Source organism: Helianthus annuus, chromosome 10 (genome assembly GCF_002127325.2).
Source record: "Helianthus annuus cultivar XRQ/B chromosome 10, HanXRQr2.0-SUNRISE, whole genome shotgun sequence".
Lineage (NCBI taxonomy): Eukaryota > Viridiplantae > Streptophyta > Magnoliopsida > Asterales > Asteraceae > Helianthus > Helianthus annuus.
The window spans coordinates 40,989,403-41,012,532 of record NC_035442.2 but is presented as its reverse complement, the minus strand read 5'-3'; the positions used below and the strand labels follow the sequence as shown (position 1 = coordinate 41,012,532).

Below are 23,130 nucleotides of genomic sequence, written 5' to 3'. Positions count from 1 at the left end.
TCGTCTTTCTTGCACTTAAAAACCCAGCGAGTGCCAATTTTCTTGTAATTCACCGGCCTTTCAACAAGCTTCCAAACACCAAGCTTTTGAAATTGCTGCAGTTCATCCTGCATGGCTTCAACCCAAGCATTATCCTTTAAGGCTTCTTTCCAAGATTTTGGTTCTTCTTGTGAAACGTAACACGCGAAGGACCAATCATTTTGAAGACCAGATTCTCTGATGGCTGAATATAAACCAGCATTCTGGTTATTTCTCAGCTGATTATGCGTCTGCACACCGCGATGGACATCTCCTATAATATTCTGCTGAGGATGGGTATCGTGAATCCTCATTTCAGGATTTTCAGGAACACGAGCATTGATACCCAAATTATTAAGATTAAGATCAACAACCAATTCCACACCTAGAATATGTGTAGAGGTGGATGCATTTCCTTCAGCAGTATCTACATTCTGCACATGAGGAGTTTCCAATGAAGCACCTTGAACAGGAGCAACTGGAGCTGAAGATCCTTCTGCCGCATCATGATATTCATTATCTTCCAATGACTCATTGTAATCGGTAGCATCTTCAAATACCTCATTTTGTACGGTATTGTTAACCGAAGAAGAACCTTGAGGGTTAACGATAACAGGTCTAACCAATGGCGAGTCAGCAGCGTTATCACTGTCAAATAACATTCTAGTAGCTGCAGATTCTTCGTCAAAGGTTGGCAGATTAAAGGAGTCAAACAGTCCATCGTAATCGAACATCCAAGGATCACCCGGAGCCCTAACAGGACTTGTGTACCTTTGAACCCTTACTTCACTCCATAGTTCAATCTTTTTGGTTGCCAGATTCCATACACGGAAATTTGGAGTTGCATATCCACAGAAGAAACCATCGATAGCTTTCGCGCCAAACTTTCCATCCTGCTCAATCATAGTACATGGAGCGCCAAACGGTTCTAAGTAAGAAAGATCCGGTTTCCTTTTCTGTAGAAGTTCGAAACAAGTTTTGCCATATCTCTTAACTGTAAGAACTCGGTTTAATGTGTAGCAAGCAGTCGACACAGCCTCCCCCCAGAATTGAACAGGGAGTTCCGACTCTACCAGCATTGTTCTTGCAGTTTCAATTATCATCTGATTCTTCCTCTCAGCGACGCCGTTTTGTTGTGGACTGTATCGAGAACTGTATTCATGCAGAATCCCCTTAGAAGTACAGAACTCATCCATCACATGATTCTTGAACTCCGTTCCATTGTCGCTTCTGATCCTCTTAACTTTCAAAGTGTAGAGATTCTCCAACATTGTAAGAAGATCTTTGAGGATGCCAGGAGTATCACTCTTGTGTGCCATAAAAGATACCCATGAAAATCTAGAGTAATCGTCAGTAACCACTAGACAGTAAGCATCCCCGAAAGTTGTCTTGTGTTTCATAGGTCCAAAAAGGTCCATATGAAGACGTTCTAGAGGCATGCTAACAGTGTTGATTTTCTTCAAAGGGTGAGACTTCTTTGTTTGCTTCCCTTTCTGGCACGAAACACAGATATCTTGTAAATGAAAACTTCTCACAGGCACACCATCCACAAGATTGTTTTTCACCAATGGTTCATTTTCCTCAAGTGAATGTGCCCCATTCTTCTGTGCCAAGATATAGACTCCTTTTCTGTGGCTTTTGAGACAAAGCAAGTGACTTGTGCAGATGTTGTAATCACTTGGCTCATATCAAGAATATAGAGATCATTAACTCTTGGAGCCGATAAGAGAATCCATTCTTTAGGAATCTTGAAACCAGGTTTAAGCACATAACAACCGGCATCATCGAAATGCACGGTGAACTTTTTATCGCAGATTTGCGACACACTGAGAAGATTATGATCAATTTGACGAACATAATTGATCTTATCGAAACACACAATACCATTGGAGATACTTCCCTCTCCAGTGATGTATCCGCCTTTGTCTCCCGCAAATGCGACAAAGCCTCCTCTAATATTTCTCACATCATATAGAAGCCGTAAGTCGCCTGTCATGTGCCTGGATGCTCCACTATCAACAATCCAATGACTATTAATAGTTCCTCCTGGAACATCCTGCACATATCATTAAAAGATCAGTTGAGGATGGGGACCCAAGCCTTAGTGGTCTTGGGTCGTCCCTAAGCATCACGAAAAGTGATCTCAATTTCTTGATGATTCTCAAAAACAGCAGCTCCCCCTGAACTATCACCCGTCTTAGGTTTCCAAGTTTGTTTTTGTTTACCAGATTGAGTGTTGTAAACAGATTTTGACTCTTCTGGTTTTAATGGTTCCCTTTTTACTGTTTTGACTTCAAATTTTAAAGCCTTTTCAACAGCTTTGATGTTCTTACGTCGTTGTTTCGTTTCTTGTTCTTTAACAGTTCGTTTATCATGTTTTGGTGAAACTGGACGACGTTGAGGGTGAACCTTTTCAGGTGGTGCTTTCTCAACAAATTTATCTTTTGGAGTGTTTGTGCAATTCTTAATGATATGCCCAAACTCCCCACATTTAAAACATGTTCTCCTTTCCACAAACTTAGGAGAATTTAATTGACCAACAGATGTCGAACCCGTAGAACCTGAGGTACTTGATTTCTCATCACACCCGTTTGTATGTTGAGTGTAATTGTTTTCACTGTTACGTTTTAAAATCGTGACTTGTTGTACAAATCGGTGTTTGATTTGTTTTCAAAAGTCTCAATTTTATCCGTACCCTTCGATGCTATGAATTTGACATCTTTTGCTTTCTTTTGATAACGAGCTCCTTTTGTTTCAGATTTCGATTGAGAAACGTTAGGCTTTTGAGCTCGCCTTTCTGGTTGTTTACACTTAGAAGCAATAGGTTGTTGCTTTGTTGGTGGTTTTTGATTTCCAAATTGTTTTCTAATCTCAGCCTTAGGAACTGGATCACATTGAGTTACAACGACTCCTGGAAGTGTTTTTTCCCAAAAACTTGTTTGTGTTATCTTCAAAAACTTTATCAATCGAAGATGGATTGACATTTTTAATTGGAAAATCGTGATCTGAATAGATTCTAGAATCACCAACCAAAGTATACAACACATTACTGCTCTTAATGGTAGACACAGATGTCTTGTCATTCTTGACAGGATCTATCACTTGTTTGGCCACAGGTTGAACAGCAGGAGTATCAGGATTACAAAGAATATGATTTTCAAGTGGAATTTCTACTCCTTTCATCTTGTTAAGTGATTTATCCTGATCACTAATATCTGATTTAGATTCATCATCAGACGACTCATAGTCCTCAATGATTGGAGGACTTTGTTTCGTAGATGTCGAGGTTTCTGGTTGCTCAGATGATGTGTTTGAAGAACTATCCGGTTTGAACCCTAGGCCAGTAGAAAATTCCTCATAATCAAGAGGCACACTAGGTTCATACCGTGGCATATCCTCTTCACCAGGCATTTTGGTATAGTTATGTCTTAAAGGGGGCGGACATTTCTCATACCCTACGCCTTTCTTGTTTCCCTTTAGTTGTTGAACATCAATGATGTGATCAAGCACAAATCGGGAGTTATAATAACTTTCCAACTTTTGCTTGATAGCATCATGCTTGCATTTGGCTATGGCTAGTTCCTTTTTGGTTTCCTCAACAATGTTTATGTAATCGTTTATGCTAACTTGTTTATGATAAACCACTTTGTTAACTTCGGAAACGCTTTTCTTTAGAGTTTCAATTATAGACTTAAATTCCTTTTTATTTCGAACTAAAGCCATATTAGCCTCTTTGAATTTAGACAGTTCAATAACCAAACTTTGATTATGACTATGGAGCTTTTCGGATTCAAGCTTCATATCTGCACAAGATTTACAAACACTAGGAGCAGGAGTTTCAGAATTTACCTGACTCGTAGAGGCTAAGACATTTGCCATAAAGGCAGTATGAAAAGAAAAAGATCCATCTTCAGAGAAGAACTTCTCCATTTCCTTAGATGCTACAGCAGCCTTCTTGATCAGAACTGATTTCTGACACTTCAACTCCTCAGCTTCATTTAACAAGTCTTCAACATCAGAACTTGCTTCTTCCTTCACATCAGAATCAGAGTGATCATCTCCCGAAATAGAACTTTCTTCATCAGAACTCCCGGTATAACCCGAACTGTCGTCACTTTCAGAAAATTCCTCCTTATGAACATGCTTGATGTGATTGATGATCTTTGCATAACATGTTGTTCCTCCTCCTTGATCACCTTCCCCAAACTGTACAGAGCAGTCACACCCTTCGTCAGCTTGGACAGTCAATGCTCGATTGGGATTTGATGGTCCAGACTGGTTCTGATTGTTATTCATTGCTACAATCCTCCTTTCACGATTCTCTTGCTGGGCATTGACATTTGAAGTACTCGTCTGGTTTCTGAATGGGTTATGATTGCCTTGTTTGGTTGGTCGGGTGCACTCACGTTTGAAGTGCCCCTTCTCGCCACAATTGAAACATGTGACAGCATTTATATCAAACCCGTACTTCGTATCCTTTTTGCCTTCCAACGAAGTTCTTCCAGTTCGAGCCATGAAGTCCTTTGCCCTTCTAACTGCACTTGCAAATGCCCATTTAATATCCATTAACTCCATTTCATCCCTGTCGATCTGTTGATAATCTTCATTGGTCATATTGATGTTTCCAATTTGACCTGCTACCAACCCGCAGTACGCACTGACCATTGTATTAATGAGTTCCATATGCTCCTTTGCTACTTCAATGCTAACTTGTGAGAGGTTTGAAGTATCGACTCTGACCGTGTTAGGGTTTAGGGGTGGAGGATTGTTGGTATAATGAGCTTGCTGTTGTGGTTGTGCTTGAGGTGTAGGAATGGATTGTGAAAGATAAGCACTTTGATCCCACTGTGGTTGTGCTTGATTGAATTGTGGAAACGGAGAAGAGTTTGTATTGGATACAAACGCTGTTTGAAGCTTCGGTTGTTGAACGGAACTAGAACTGGCTGAAGGACCAAAACCAGGCAAATACATTTCTGTATTTTGAGGAGGTGCAGCTGCAATTCTTTTAGCCTTCCGAATTTCTTCTTCATTCTTGTGCTCCAACTTCTGAATGAATTCATAGAAACTGGCATTGGCTACATCCAGTGCACCCGTATGTTTCAGAAGTTCAATGAATGGACTCCACTTAGGAGGTAGAGCATCAGCAAATCGAGCAATCATTTCCTGATGGGTAGCATTAACATTGTAAGAACTCATTTCACTAATCAAATGATAGAAACGGGAAGTCATATCATTTAGGGTTTCATTTTCCAAGAACTGAAATGATTCAAACTCTTTCTTTAACAAATCATAGCGAGTCTTCCTAGAAGCTGCACTCCCTTCTCCTCTCACCACCAATGCATCCCATAGGCATTTCGTGGTCTTACAATACCCAAATTGATGATAGATTTCTTTGTGAAGCGCTTGTGTAAGAATAGCAAACGCCTTTTTCTCCAAGTCATAGGCTTTCTTATCATCTTCAAGCATATTAGCATAACCTGCTGAAGTTGATGCTGCTAACTCGAGGGCAGGGTTAACTGCATTAATGAAACACGTCCAAAGTTCGGTGCTTTGCCCTTGAACATAGGTATGTAAACGTCCCTTCCATGATGGATAATCATTCATGTGATTTAACTTAGGCGGGCGATTGTTGCTACCCGTCTCACTTTCACTCAGCAAGAGATTTTGAATGCTTTGGTTTTGATTTGATACCAAGGCCCATTGACTTGCACTTATGGAAGGTTGTTGTTAAGGTATGGAGTTTGCTAAGTATGAAGCCATAGATGTCTGATTTGAACTTTGACCTGGTCGTGGGTCCGTACTCCAGTCCCACAGGCTTGTGCAACTCATCTTCAATGTATACAAGAGGAATACCTGACCAAACACTTGAAAACACAATGTTATGATAGTTTTGCAAACCTTCTGTTTAAAAATGGTATCCCACACGACGAAACACTTTTCAACGAAACAGATTCTGTTTCGTCGAAATCACTTATGATGAAACAAAGTATGTTTCGTCGAAGTATTATGGCGAAACACTTTTTGATTCGTCGAAGGGACCTTTGGCGAAACACTTTTTGATTCGTCGAAGGGACCTTTGGCGAAACACTTTTTGATTCGTCGCGAATCTGTTTTGTCGATTGTTTGATTCGTCGAGGCTTGTTTCGTTGAAAAAGGTAACCAGAGTTGGTGAGGTAGGTCAAATCTTATCCACAGACCGTCAACTCACACTACCTTTCTCACTTTACCCCATGCTACGACTACCAACTAATGTATAGTGAATAATAGTTTAATACTTTTTCACTTCTTTTCAGATTAAGTTTAAAATCTAAATTCTATGAATATTGAAGAACAACTTGAATATCCCTTGGATAAATGAAGAACAAACCCAGAAATTTTGAACTTTCCGGTCACCGTTAAATTTTCCGAAACCCGAAAATGCACAAGACTTTCACTAAAAACCCGGTTTATCACACAAACAAACAATCTAACTGGGTTTTTGATAAAACTATTTAGCAAACAACCATATTGAACAGATTTTTAAGAAGTTTTCCAGAAAATATGAGTTTTAAGAACAATTTTCTGAAAAACACACAAACACTTGATAAAACCGAACTATGTTTGATTTTAAACAAGGATAAGAGCCAAGGCTCTAATACCACTTGTAGGTCCCGAAATCGGAGGATCAATTTACACAACCAAACCCTTGTTTATAACAAACAAAGTCACGTGTGCGGAATCCACGTAACTAAGCTAAAACAAACATAGAACAAAGTAAGAACAATGGTTTAACCAAAGAAACACAATCGTTTGATTAAATTGGATGAGAATGCAACTGATACAAACACAGTCTAGACAAAGTAACCTTCAGGGTATTCTCTCATCTCTAAGTTGTAACTGAGACAGATTGTGCCTTTATATAGCAGCTGGGCCAAGACCATCGACGAAACACCAATTGGGCCGACGAAACACAATTGGCCCACGACACCAGCCCAACAGACAACGAAACACATCTGTTTTGTCGTTGACCATGACGAAACAGATACAACAGACCAAAGTCTGTTTCGTCGACTAGTGTTTCGACGAAACACATCTGTTTCGTCGAAGGCTGCAAATGGTTAACTGTTTGCTGCAAACAGACAGCAAACAGCAGGCACAAAATAAGCACATATATTGACAGAAATACCCTTAACATGCAACATGCATTGTTCAAAGACTATTACATAACAGAAGAGACAAATAAGTCGGACACAAGCGGATAGGAGGATATCCGACTTGGTCGACTGCGAATACAGACTCGATAAGCGATAAAAGACCGTACAAATACATTGTAAATTACAAGACTAGTGACAGACATAAAAATGCATCAACAATGTATGTAGAATTGAAAATTTGAAATGGAAAAGTGAAGGTGGGTGTGAGGTAGTTCTCAGCTGAGATATCAAAGAGAGGGAGAGATGGAAAATTGTTTTTTTTTAAGTATTTATGTGAGTGCACGGGCTCATGGTCTCATTTATAGCCACTTAACTCAATTACCCACAAGATATTATGTTCTCTCGATATTGTACATGCTTGTTTAAAATATCAAAAGTTGGTGGTATGTGTTCCCTAGGGGAACCGATCTGTTGTAAGGGGGGAATTATATGGTTAGATCTTAATGTTATAGTTAGGAGGTTAGTTATTAGTGTGTAGTGTTTTGTAATGGGTGTTAGGGTATTCGGGGACCCTAACTAGCTCATAAAAGGAAAAACATTGTCATTGACAATATTTTTATGTCCAGGGTTAAGTCCAGTTGTTCGGTTGGATACTGATCCGTTAAAGTGCTTAACAAGCAATTAAAGTTTCTTTATTATTATTTTTAGTGACACCAAGAATTCCCGACACTTTGGAAAGTGTCTAGTATTATTTTTCCATGTTTTTGCACTTTACTAATTAGCTTAAATGCTGAATTTTTATGTTAAAGTGCAGAATTTTGTGTTTAAATCATATTTTTGGCACATCCGGTCACTATAACTATCTCCTAGTGACGCAGTTCTACAACCCTCATTTCCCTACACTCTCTACAGGTGTAGTAAACTATCTCTGGCTCATACAGGCCTTAGAGGCAGTGTCTGCCTGATGCTGGCTATATCAGCATGTTTAATGGGTTATCCGTTCATTGTGCTACTGTGCTTTTGTGCATCAAGTTTGTCACTAAAGTTCTCTATGTAAATAATGGAGTGACAGTTAATAAAGTATGATGCAAGTATGTGTATGTATCAGTATTCAAGTAGCAGTTTATCCAAAATTGTAAGCAAGCACAGTAATTAAACATTAATTAAATATTAATTAATTCGTACGGATACCTGATTTGGTGAGGGTTGTCACAATACATCTATGATTTTTGGTTAATTATATGATTTGGTAAATAGTATGCATTAGAAGTTGTACTCAATGCTTGGGTAATATGATGTACATTATGTGTTGATTTACTTATGCTTAGATGAAATAAAATGTGATTTGGTGTTATGTGTGTAGAAAGTACGTATATTAGTTAGGAGTAAGGTTGGGAAGCTATGTGTGTTAACTACGCTTGGACTATGTTGTTAATTGTAAAATCATGATATTACTAGTATGGAATAAATTGATTATGTTTTGTGTGCATACAACTAGATGATCATGTAGATATATGTGTATTGCTATGAGAGTATGAAATGTATATAATGTCCATAGTATAATCGACTATAATGATGTGGATGTATGAGATTAGATAGATAATTCATAAGATAGACAGTTGACTTTCTGAAAGTCAACTGTGCATAAATAATGTAATAAAGCTTTTGTCACAGGTGTTATGTTAGAGAGATCATTAAGTACATGCTATATCAATATGTGTATTTGTGACGACATGAAGAATTATGTGGAATGAAAAGATGCGACTTCTAGCTTATACTTTGTGTTGTTGGAATTTGACGAGTAAAGTTTAATGTAGGATATGAATGTGAAATGAATGCAATATTAGAATGTGCATTTATACTAATGAAGTGGTAACCATGATGACATGAAAGTATAGGATCATGTCAAGATGGGGGAAAGCATGGAAGGCTAACAGAAAGGATATGAGGAAGCATGTACGAAACGGGCACTCGAGGTAAGTGATTTCCGAAATCACTTCTTATTTATAAATGAAGTTTGGTATGTTGTATATAGGGAAACCAAGTAAGAATTTACGGGTAAGGGTAAGTACCAAGGTAAGTTCATATGAACTTCGTCTATCCTTAATGTAAATTAAGATGATAGTTTCATCGTGTTAATGGAATGTGCATTATATTGTTGAATGTTCATTGTGTTAATGGAATGTGCATTATGTTGCTGAATGTTCATCGTGTTAAGGGAATGTGCATTTTGTTGCTGAATGTTCATTGTGTTAATGGAATGTTCATTATGTTGCTGAATGTTCACCGTGTTAATGGAATTTTCATTAGGTTGCTGAATGTTCATCGTGTTAATAGAATGTTCATTAGGTTGCTGAATGTTCATCGTGTTAATAGAATGTTCATTATGTTGCTGAATGTTCACCGTGGTAATGGAATGTTCATTATGTTGCTGAATGTTCATCGTGTTAATAGAATGTTCATTATGTTGCTGAATGTTCATCGTGTTAATAGAATGTTCATTATGTTGCTGAATGTTCATTGTGTTAATAGAATGTTCATTATGTTGCTGAATGTTCACCGTGTTAATGGAATGTTCATTATGTTGCTGAATGTTCATCATGTTACTGGAATGTTCATCATGTTACTGAAATGGTCATCATGTTACTGAAATGTTCATCATGTTAATGGAATGTTCATCATGTTTATTGGAAGTTAGTCGGTTATGTTTGTTTGTAATTGCATTGATTTGTGTTGATATGTTTATAGATAAGGCTCAACTTACAATAAGTGAATGTGACATGTATGTAAGTACGTATGTGAAGACGTAATCATGTATGTATGTAAGTAGATGTAAGTAGATGCGTATGTATGCAAGTAAAGGTATGTATGTATGTACGTAGTTATGTATGTATTATATACGTGGTTTCAATACATTTAAGTATTGACCTTATTAACAGTGTGCCTCGAGAATGAAATGTAATGCAGGTACATTATTGAAGTTTCGCCAAGGATTAGACACCCGGATGGAATGATTAAATCTAGAAAGATAACGGGATGGAAAGTATATGTGGATAGAACGTAACGAGACTACATGATTTAGAATTTTGTTTGTATATAATGTATGCTAATTGTCACACCCCGGCCGCGTAAAACAACAAACCGCGGCGGAAACGCCGGGGAGGTGAGTGGCGATAGAATTATTGTTTCAACAACCATGGCAAATAAAGTTATGTATTATTAAAATTTAAAGTTACATTGTCTTTGAGTTCAACTAAACTAACATAATAACTGTCTTTTAAGTCACTAAGGCCCGAGTCCGCCTAAGTGAAGCACAAGCATCATCATGCATTAGCACCTGAAACACATGTAAAAATAGGTACGTCAGCATAAAAATGCCTGTGAGATACATAGGTTTTGTTTATGTAGATTCATGACTTGTATTTGAAAGGAGAGTTTAATAAAATGTAGTTATGAACCTTGTAAAATGTTTTCCTTTGTAAAACCATGTGAAAATCAATGAAAATCAAATGATGATGAAATGATAATGCATGGTTAAATGAATAACCAAGTAAAAGTAAATTGGTATAAAAATGTGTAATTTGTAAAACAATGTCATGTCTATGTATGAAATGTTTCATGTGTTGCCCAAGTGGTTTATATAACGCAACGATGTATAATATGATAAAAGCACTTATATATAGGAAGTACCAGCGGCGTATCCACCATGCTTTTATCATATAACACATAGCCCCGTTACATAAGTCACTTATCAATAACCAACCAAAATGTCTTGTTCCATGTCAAAATGTGTATGTGTAAACCATGTACAATGTCATGTATATCATGTAAAACCAATGAAATGCATAGCAAGTAGGAAATCATCTACTTAACTATGTAATGATGTCTAATGTGAAAACAAATGTCATGTATGGTGAATAACTAGAAGTTACTCAACCCCATAGAAAATGTACAAAACATGTTTTTGAATAAACCTAAGTTTAAATCAAATGTTATGCTTTGCAGAAAAACAATGCTTTATGATTACAAACATTTATGCAGTAATGTTAATCGCATACATTCAAGCCTTGAGACTGTGGCGACAAACCCTTAAACGAATTAAAGGTTCATCTAAAGTTATGTAGTCGGATTCTGTCATCCCCAACTTCCAAACAAACCCAGGAAGTCGGAAACGGGAGTTGTCAATTCCTATGGTACCATTACATAAGTCCGAGCGGCGTAGCTAATGTTAATGAATGTATTATTGTCCCGATTGAACATACCAAATGTCATAACCAATGTAGCATGTGAAAACCATGTACTAGGAATGCTAAGTAAACATGCCTAGTAGAAATGTTCATGTAAAAGCAATGTGCTAGCATGCTCAGTAAACATACATAGCAGAAACGTTATGTAAAACAATGTGTTACATATGCTAAGTAAACATATGCAACAAATGTGTAACAAATCAATGTGCTAGCATGCTTGACATACATAGCAAAACACAATGGAAAGCATGTACTATATATGTACTAGGTGAAAGTAGCATGTTTATGTCATAAAAGCATGAAATACACAAAAGTAACATGTATGTACATGTGTATCACCCCAAAGTATTTGAAAACGGTAAAAGATGGGAACTATGTACTCACTTGGGATTGCTAATTAGTCTTGAGAATAAGACCAATTTAAGCTCCAAGTATCACGGAAATCAACCGGCACCTAGTATAGGTAACTATGTTAATAATCGGCTCCTAAATCGGGAGATAGGATAGAATGAGGTTCTATAAATCAAATGAGTAATTGAACTCATATGGTATGATTTATTAGTCCCAACATTCTGATTGGAAGGCCTACCTAAGTGCTTTTGACCCGTTTCGACACATTATGGTAACATAAGCTACTATAAGGCGTCGTTAGCGTAAAACTATGATCGGATGGTTAACTATGTGCTATGTCAAGTCTTACATGCCCAATTATCCCTAAACATGTTACTAAATCAGATTACATGTCAAAATTATGTTCACATAGTCAAAATACGGATTTATGCTTCAAAAGGGCATTTTGGTCATTTCCTATGGGCATACAAGCTAACAAGCATATGACTAACCAATCCTATGTGATCATATGGTATAACCTCAGTGGTTATTCCCTATGAAACTATGATCACTAACTAAGCTTGGTCGGATCCTAAAGATCGACCAAACGGGACGGGTTCGAAAGTCTAAGCGGTTGTTTAGACCGCTTACCTTACGACCCTAAACAAGCACAAACTAATAGTGTCGAGTTAGACATGTCAAAACATGTCTAACCTACTGATTTGGTATCAAAACAAAGTGTTTTGATACCCTAAAGTAGTTTCGTTGCAAAATGCGTGCTAAAACGCATGTTGACCGAAACTTTGACTCGACACTACAACTAGCTAACGTGGTAATCAGCAACTATAACCGCGAAGGATTATAGCTATCGTGATTACAGTCACGTTTCAAAGTTCAATTGAACTTTGACTTGACCAATTGATGGTCAAAACCGAAAGTCAAACTGTTGGCCAAACTGTTTGACTTTCTGCACTACAAAAGGAAAAAGGAAATAAAAAGAATGAAAGAATGCTCACTTAAGGTCCTTGCTATCTTTTCTACAAGAAGACAAAGTCCCAAATGCTTGAGAGAGAGCTCCAAAGCAGATGTGAAGAGAGAATGAGAAGAAATGAGCAAAGAATGAAGGAGTTTGGATGGCTATTTATACTTGTGGTGAGTTAATAGGATCATCACAAGTGTTTTGCTTGGTCATTAAGCATTAATCCTAGCCATACATGTGTTACAAGCTGATTAGAAGCCTTGGTGAACACACAAACTTGCTAATCACTCAAAGAAATTGCACAAACAGCCCCTGAATTTGCAAACTGTTGCTGAAAATGATGTTTCTGCCCAGATGAGGCACTCGCATAGCGCGACAGCATAGGCCATAGGGCTCGCGCTACGCTAGCATGTATCAGGTTCAGCAAAGTTTCAAAATTGACAGAAATGGTCCCTGCACGTGTTTAAAGCCTTTTTCGATGCGTTTAAACCCCGTTAACCTCATTTCAAGGCTCTAAAATGAAGTTAAAGTATAGGGGACTCAAAACATGCTTGAAAACATCTCAGATGTCGGTTCGTTTGGTCGTACGATCGCGTTGTTCGGTTAATTACGACGAAACTTGAACGGACGCGAAAACGATCCAAATTAAGCGACGAATGGAATTTTTGCATGGCGATCACTAAAATAAAAATATTTTAGTGTGTACAAAAATTTTGGATGTCCAGATGTGTCCAGAACGTAAGATATGCGCGAAAATGCAAACTTACGTCGTTTTTGACACTTTTAGTCCCTGTAAGATTATATAAGCATGTTTTCGCACACCGAACCTATCAAAGCTTATTTCTAAGCCATGTTTAGGTTATATATGGTATGTTTAACTTATGATCAAGTTCCGGACTGTACGTTGCCTTACGAAAAGGCAGACTTTCGCCAGTTGACGCAAATAGTCCCTGAGAGCGAATAAACTTGTTTTTGCCATACCAAAGCCTTTAAAACTTATTTCTAAGTTATGTAAAGGTTATTTAAGGTATGTTAAGTTTATGATGATGTTCCGGAGTGTTTGTCGCGTTAAACTGATCGTGTTTACGCATCAGTTTGCGTATAACTTTCCAGAAAACGATATAGAGTTCAAAATCGATCAAAAATCAACATGGGCACAAAACCAAACATAAATGACAAACATTGGGATCAAAACACACTGTTTTATTAATATTGTATTGTTCAGAGTTTGTAAAATGATATCACAAGCACAGATGTCACAGTCTCCCCTACTTCAGGAAATTTCGTCCCGAAATTTATTTAGAGTAAACTTGTGAGAATAGATGCGGATATTTTGCTTTCATCTGATCTTCATGTTCCCAAGTAAACTCTGGGCCACGTTTAGATTCCCAGCGAACTTTGACCAATTTAATCCGCTTGCCTTTCAACTGTTTAAACGAACGGTCCACTATCTCCACAGGTTTCTCAACGAAGTGCATTGTATTATCAACACGAATTTCATCAAGTGGTATGTGGAGGTTCTCATCAGCTAAACACTTTCTGAGATTGGACACATGGAATGTTGGATGAACATTTCCAAGTTCAGGAGGTAGCTCAAGCCTGTAGGCTACTTTTCCGACTCTTTCAACGATCTTAAATGGTCCAACATAACGAGGTGCAAGTTTTCCTTTCTTCCCAAATCTAATCACACCTTTCCAAGGGGATACCTTGAGTAGGACGTGATCACCAACTTGGAATTCCAAGGGCTTGCGTCGTCGATCCGCGTAACACTTCTGACGGCTTCTAGCTGTCTGAAGGTTTTCACGAATCTTCTTGACCTTATCTGTAGTCTCTAGAATGAGTTCAGGTCCAGTAAGCTGAGCTTCACCTATCTCATTCCAGCAGACCGGTGAACGACATTTTCGACCGTATAAAGCTTCAAAAGGAGCCATATTGATGCTAGAGTGATAACTGTTGTTGTAAGAGAATTCGATCAAAGGTAGATGCGAATCCCAACTACCACCAAAGTCAATCACACACGCTCTAAGCATATCCTCCAGTGTCTGGATTGTTCTCTCAGATTGACCATCTGTCTGCGGATGGTATGCTGAGCTTAAATGAAGTTGAGTACCCATGGCAGATTGCATGGTTCTCCAAAAGCGAGACGAGAATCGAGCATCTCTGTCTGATATAATGTTCAAAGGAACACCATGTCGAGATACAATCTCATCAACATATATCTTGGCAAGATCGTCAGCAGATAGACTCTCACGGATTGGCAAGAAGTGTGCTGTCTTTGTACACAAAGACGATCAACAACAACCCAAATGGCGTCATGACCCTTCTTAGTGCGCGGTAACTTGGTAATGAGATCCATAGAAATGTTTTCCCATTTCCAAACCGGAATCTCTGGTTGCTCTAATAATCCAGAGGGATGTTGATGTTCTGCCTTAACCTTAAGACAAGTAAGGCATTTTGAAATATATAAGGCAATGTCTTTCTTCATACCCGGCCACCAGTACTGGGTTCGAAGATCCTTATACATTTTGTCTGCACCAGGATGAATAGAATAACAAGACTTGTGAGCTTCATCCATAAGCAAGGTGCGAAGATCGTCTATACTTGGGACCCACAAACGGCCCATGTAATAGAAAATCCCAAAATCTCTCAGTTCAAGCTCAGGGTTAGTATGACATGGTAACTCTTTACCCATCAAGTCTTGTGCCACACAAGTATGTTGAGCCTGAATTATGCGAGATTGAATGTCAGATCGAACCTGAACACAGTGAAGCTTGACACGTTCCTTACGACTTAATGCGTCAGCCACGACATTCGCTTTACCAGGATGGTAGCGAATTTCGCAATCGTAGTCGTTTAGGAGTTCAACCCAACGTCGTTGCCTCATGTTTAGTTCTTTCTGATTGAAGATATGTTGGAGACTCTTGTGGTCAGTAAACACTACACACTTTGTACCGTAAAGGTAGTGTCTCCAGATTTTGAGAGCAAAGACTACTGCACCTAACTCAAGATCATGAGTTGTGTAGTTTTTCTCGTGCACTTTCAGCTGTCTTGATGCATAGGCTATAACTTTGTTTCTTTGCATAAGAACACAGCCTAGGCCTAAGTTGGATGCATCACAGTACACGACAAAATCGTCGTTACCCTCGGGCAAAGATAGAATAGGTGCATCACAAAGTTTCTGTTTCAAGGTCTGGAAAGCTTCTTCCTGTTTGGATCCCCACTCAAAAGGTTTGCCTTTATGAGTTAAAGCAGTGAGAGGAACCGCAATCTTGGAGAAGTTTTCTATGAAACGGCGGTAGTAACCCGCTAGACCAAGAAATGAACGAACCTCGGTAGGAGTAGTAGGAGTATCCCAGTCCTTAATCGCACTGATTTTGGCGGGATCTACATGTATACCTTGTTCGTTGACGATGTGCCCCAAAAATTGAACTTCCTTAAGCCAGAATTCACACTTGGAGAATTTGGCGAAAAGCTGTTCTTTCTTTAGGAGCTCCATTGTAAGACGAAGATGTTGTTCGTGATCCGCATGAGTCTTAGAATAGATCAAAATATCATCAATAAAGACGATGATGAACTTATCCAAATACGGTTTACAAACCCTATTCATCAAGTCCATGAAAATAGCAGGAGCATTTGTTAAACCGAAAGGCATAACAGTAAACTCATAATGACCATATCTGGTACGAAAAGCTGTCTTGGGAATATCTTCTTCGAGAACTCGAAGTTGATGATACCCAGAACGTAGATCAATCTTTGAAAAGCAAGTAGCACCCTGAAGCTGATCAAAGAGATCATCAATGCGAGGTAGGGGATATCGATTCTTGATGGTAAGCTTGTTCAGCTCACGATAATCAATACACATCCTAAAAGATCCATCTTTCTTTTTCACGAATAGGACAGGAGCGCCCCAAGGGGAAAAGCTTGGACGGATGAATCCTTTGTCAGAAAGCTCCTGAAGCTGCTTAGACAACTCTTGCATCTCAGACGGTGCAAGACGATAAGGTGACTTAGCAATGGGATTAGCGCCAGGCACAAGATCAATGCGGAACTCAACTTGGCGCACAGGGGGTAAACCAGGTAATTCTTCAGGAAATACCTCTGGATAATCCCGAACAACAGGGATATCTTGGGTTGTCTTACCCTTGCCTTTATCCTCTACGACATGTGCCAAGAAAGCAACATATTTCTTGCGTAGATATTTGCGGGCTTGGGTACATGACATGAGTTTAACGGGTTTCTCCCCATGAACTTCTAAGATCTCACCAGTCGAAAGCGGTATACGAACCAACTTCTCAAAACATACTACCTCAGCATGGTACTTGGATAACCAATCCATTCCAACTATAATGTCGAAGCTCCCGAGTTGCATCGGTGTGAGGTCGATAGGGAAAAGATGGTCATTGAGATTCAACTGGCAATTTCGAAGAACAGAGTCGAGGACAACAGGTTCACCACTAGCTACTTCTACTGTCAAGGGCTTTCCTAGTTTTGTTCTAGTCAGCGCAAGTAAAGGCTCAAATGCTAAGGACACAAAACTCTTATCGGCACCCGAATCAAATAGAACAGAAGCAGGATGGTTGTTAACAAGGAACGTACCGTTCACCACTTCGTTATCCGCACGCGCCTCATTTGCATTCAGATTAAAAGCTCTACCACGAGCTGGTGCCTGATTTGCATTTACCAACCTCGGGCAATTGTTCCTATAGTGGGTCAAATCCCCACAGTTGAAACATGAACCAGGTGGAAAGTGAGGTCGTGCAGGATTCTGGGCTGGGTTTTGTACTGCTGGATTTTGAGCTGCCTGATTCTGATTAGGAGCAAAGCGACAGGTGTTTGCAAGATGACCAGACTTGCCACAATTCGTGCAGATACGGCATTGCATCTGTGGCTGGTGGTGGCTGTTACATCTGTTGCACAGAGGTGCATTACCAGCATACTGCCTCTTGGCAGCAGGTTGTGCAGCCTGATTCTGTGCAGCCTGATTGGTCTGAGCAGTAACAGCGAAATTTTTGGAAGCCTTGCGCTTCCTCGATTTCTTTGAAGACTCAGCAGCCTTCTTGCCCTTATTCTCAGTGGCGCTATCAGACTTTTTCTGCTTCTTGTCACCCTTCCTGTGGAGTTTACCCTTTTTGATTTGGGATTCAGTAAGGGTAGCAGCTAGCTCAATGGCCTGACGGACGGTAGTAGGGTGACTGCCAGTTACAATATCCTGAACAAGATCTGGCAAACCGTCTATGTACTTCTCAATTGCCTTATCCAAAGGAGTGACCATAGTCGGACAGAGCAAGCTTAACTCCTCATATCTGTCAGTGTAAGCCCGGTGCTCACCACTGACTTGCTTCAGATCATTGAACTCATCTTCTAGTGCCCTCTGCTCGTGACGAGGACAGAATTCTCTCATCATGAGAGCCCTGAGTTCCTCCCAAGTCTGACCCAAAGCTACATCTGCACCTCTATCTCTCATTACCCCATTCCACCAGGTAAGGGCCCTCTTTTGAAATACACTCGAGGCAAACTCGACTTTACGGTTGTTCGGACACTGAACATGGCGAAATGTGCTCTCAAGACTCTCAAACCACTGGAGAAGCCCTGTTGCTCCTTCAGTACCACTAAACTTGAGTGGTTTAGCCGAGTTAAACTGTTTAAAGTTGCACGGAGCAGGTGCATTAACATTGTTATTGGTGGCTTGGTTTATTTGAGTTATGAGACCAGGTAGCATAGCAGCCATCTGCTGTGCTATAATAGCTGCCAGTTCGGCATCAGGTTGCTGAACGTTACGTCGAGGAGGCATTCTAAAAGAGGAAACATGAGAGAAAACGAGTGAGATGGTGATGAAAAATGGGATAACAACGAAATCGACAAAAGCAAGGAAGGTGGTCATTTGTTTGTTACCACAAAGCAAACAAACAACACACGGTGACAAATCAAAGTAAATGAGTCATAATAATGTATCACCGAAGACATGCTCGCCTATAAGTGAACACTCACCCCAAGAGTTCCCAGGTAAGAGTGACTGGTCCGATACTGCGGATTTGTACGAACACTCTGGCCTTAGACAGAAAACTCAGGGTACAAGCATTCACTCTTCCAGTTTGCACGTGTTCACATTATTTAGAACCAAAACTTTGACGAGATTTTGAAAATTTGGAAGGTTTAGGAGATTGATGATTCATTTTGGCTTCATGCCTTCCATTATGTTCGGTTTTTGTTAATCACCTAAGGATAGGTGACGGGTATTGTTTTAAAATCTAAACACAAGTAAACTTGTGTTAGGGTCCTAAAGTTATAGTCTAGGTCAAAGCATTGCTAATAACCTAATTCCCTATAACCATTGGCTCTGATACCAACTCTTCTGTCACACCCCGGCCGCACAAACCGCGGCGGAAACGCCGGGGAGGTGAGTGGCGACAGAATTATTGTTTCAACAACCATGGCAAATAAAGTTATGTATTATTAAAATTTAAAGTTACATTGTCTTTGAGTTCAACTAAACTAACATAATAACTGTCTTTTAAGTCACTAAGGCCCGAGTCCGCCTAAGTGAAGCACAAGCATCATCATGCATTAGCACCTGAAACACATGTAAAAATAGGTACGTCAGCATAAAAATGCCTGTGAGATACATAGGTTTTGTTTATGTAGATTCATGACTTGTATTTGAAAGGAGAGTTTAATAAAATGTAGTTATGAACCTTGTAAAATGTTTTCCTTTGTAAAACCATGTGAAAATCAATGAAAATCAAATGATGATGAAATGATAATGCATGGTTAAATGAATAACCAAGTAAAAGTAAATTGGTATAAAAATGTGTAATTTGTAAAACAATGTCATGTCTATGTATGAAATGTTTCATGTGTTGCCCAAGTGGTTTATATAACGCAACGATGTATAATATGATAAAAGCACTTATATATAGGAAGTACCAGCGGCGTATCCACCATGCTTTTATCATATAACACATAGCCCCGTTACATAAGTCACTTATCAATAACCAACCAAAATGTCTTGTTCCATGTCAAAATGTGTATGTGTAAACCATGTACAATGTCATGTATATCATGTAAAACCAATGAAATGCATAGCAAGTAGGAAATCATCTACTTAACTATGTAATGATGTCTAATGTGAAAACAAATGTCATGTATGGTGAATAACTAGAAGTTACTCAACCCCATAGAAAATGTACAAAACATGTTTTTGAATAAACCTAAGTTTAAATCAAATGTTATGCTTTGCAGAAAAACAATGCTTTATGATTACAAACATTTATGCAGTAATGTTAATCGCATACATTCAAGCCTTGAGACTGTGGCGACAAACCCTTAAACGAATTAAAGGTTCATCTAAAGTTATGTAGTCGGATTCTGTCATCCCCAACTTCCAAACAAACCCAGGAAGTCGGAAACGGGAGTTGTCAATTCCTATGGTACCATTACATAAGTCCGAGCGGCGTAGCTAATGTTAATGAATGTATTATTGTCCCGATTGAACATACCAAATGTCATAACCAATGTAGCATGTGAAAACCATGTACTAGGAATGCTAAGTAAACATGCCTAGTAGAAATGTTCATGTAAAAGCAATGTGCTAGCATGCTCAGTAAACATACATAGCAGAAACGTTATGTAAAACAATGTGTTACATATGCTAAGTAAACATATGCAACAAATGTGTAACAAATCAATGTGCTAGCATGCTTGACATACATAGCAAAACACAATGGAAAGCATGTACTATATATGTACTAGGTGAAAGTAGCATGTTTATGTCATAAAAGCATGAAATACACAAAAGTAACATGTATGTACATGTGTATCACCCCAAAGTATTTGAAAACGGTAAAAGAGGGGAACTATGTACTCACTTGGGATTGCTAATTAGTCTTGAGAATAAGACCAATTTAAGCTCCAAGTATCACGGAAATCAACCGGCACCTAGTATAGGTAACTATGTTAATAATCGGCTCCTAAATCGGGAGATAGGATAGAATGAGGTTCTATAAATCAAATGAGTAATTGAACTCATATGGTATGATTTATTAGTCCCAACATTCTGATTGGAAGGCCTACCTAAGTGCTTTTGACCCGTTTCGACACATTATGGTAACATAAGCTACTATAAGGCGTCGTTAGCGTAAAACTATGATCGGATGGTTAACTATGTGCTATGTCAAGTCTTACATGCCCAATTATCCCTAAACATGTTACTAAATCAGATTACATGTCAAAATTATGTTCACATAGTCAAAATACGGATTTATGCTTCAAAAGGGCATTTTGGTCATTTCCTATGGGCATACAAGCTAACAAGCATATGACTAACCAATCCTATGTGATCATATGGTATAACCTCAGTGGTTATTCCCTATGAAACTATGATCACTAACTAAGCTTGGTCGGATCCTAAAGATCGACCAAACGGGACAGGTTCGAAAGTCTAAGCGGTTGTTTAGACCGCTTACCTTACGACCCTAAACAAGCACAAACTAATAGTGTCGAGTTAGACATGTCAAAACATGTCTAACCTACTGATTTGGTATCAAAACAAAGTGTTTTGATACCCTAAAGTAGTTTCGTTGCAAAATGCGTGCTAAAACGCATGTTGACCGAAACTTTGACTCGACACTACAACTAGCTAACGTGGTAATCAGCAACTATAACCGCGAAGGATTATAGCTATCGTGATTACAATCACGTTTCAAAGTTCAATTGAACTTTGACTTGACCAATTGATGGTCAAAACCGAAAGTCAAACTGTTGGCCAAACTGTTTGACTTTCTGCACTACAAAAGGAAAAAGGAAATAAAAAGAATGAAAGAATGCTCACTTAAGGTCCTTGCTATCTTTTCTACAAGAAGACAAAGTCCCAAATGCTTGAGAGAGGGCTCCAAAGCAGATGTGAAGAGAGAATGAGAAGAAATGAGCAAAGAATGAAGGAGTTTGGATGGCTATTTATACTTGTGGTGAGTTAATAGGATCATCACAAGTGTTTTGCTTGGTCATTAAGCATTAATCCTAGCCATACATGTGTTACAACCTGATTAGAAGCCTTGGTGAACACACAAACTTGCTAATCACTCAAAGAAATTGCACAAACAGCCCCTGAATTTGCAAACTGTTGCTGAAAATGATGTTTCTGCCCAGATGAGGCACTCGCATAGCGCGACAGCATAGGCCATAGGGCTCGCGCTACGCTAGCATGTATCAGGTTCAGCAAAGTTTCAAAATTGACAGAAATGGTCCCTGCACGTGTTTAAAGCCTTTTTCGATGCGTTTAAACCCCGTTAACCTCATTTCAAGGCTCTAAAATGAAGTTAAAGTATAGGGGACTCAAAACATGCTTGAAAACATCTCAGATGTCGGTTCGTTTGGTCGTACGATCGCGTTGTTCGGTTAATTACGACGAAACTTGAACGGACGCGAAAACGATCCAAATTAAGCGACGAATGGAATTTTTGCATGGCGATCACTAAAATAAAAATATTTTAGTGTGTACAAAAATTTTGGATGTCCAGATGTGTCCAGAACGTAAGATATGCGCGAAAATGCAAACTTACGTCGTTTTTGACACTTTTAGTCCCTGTAAGATTATATAAGCATGTTTTCGCACACCGAACCTATCAAAGCTTATTTCTAAGCCATGTTTAGGTTATATATGGTATGTTTAACTTATGATCAAGTTCCGGACTGTACGTTGCCTTACGAAACGGCAGACTTTCGCAAGTTGACGCAAATAGTCCCTGAGAGCGAATAAACTTGTTTTTGCCATACCAAAGCCTTTAAAACTTATTTCTAAGTTATGTAAAGGTTATTTAAGGTATGTTAAGTTTATGATGATGTTCCGGAGTGTTTGTCGCGTTAAACTGATCGTGTTTACGCATCAGTTTGCGTATAACTTTCCAGAAAACGATATAGAGTTCAAAATCGATCAAAAATCAACATGGGCACAAAACCAAACATAAATGACAAACATTGGGATCAAAACACACTGTTTTATTAATATTATATTGTTCAGAGTTTGTAAAATGATATCACAAGCACAGATGTCACACTAATGTTGCGAATGTATGTGGTGGGTGCAGGTTGTACGAGTCACAGATTATCATCACGAGGAGTAGCGATCAAAGACCGAGTCACAAGATAGATTGTACGGGAATGCTTGAGTATGTAATTTGATAAACATAAGTTATGCTTTTATTTTATTAAATGAGTACGAAGGATGCATATATTGTAAAAGAGTTATTTTAAAATGAACTTTCAAATAAGTCAAAACGTTTATAATGAAAGAAATTTATGGTACGTATTTCCGTTGCGTCTTTTCAATTAAAGCGTGTTAAGGTCTTACAGAATTGATTGGCTTTTCATTCACAATTTTGTTTTTCTCAAAAATTGATTTTTCATTTTCTAAAATTTTTATTTGATT

The 23,130-nt window shown here is 38.7% G+C and overlaps 1 long non-coding RNA gene across 1 annotated transcript; it reads left to right on the top strand.

The window, feature by feature from the left end:
* Positions 1–9,088: 9,088 nt before the first annotated feature.
* LOC118483307 lies at positions 9,089–22,904 on the top strand. The gene is made up of 3 exons (XR_004870310.1): positions 9,089–9,127; positions 10,119–10,211; positions 22,790–22,904. It is a non-coding gene; the product is annotated as an uncharacterized LOC118483307 (long non-coding RNA).
* The last annotated feature ends 226 nt before the right edge of the window (positions 22,905–23,130 follow it).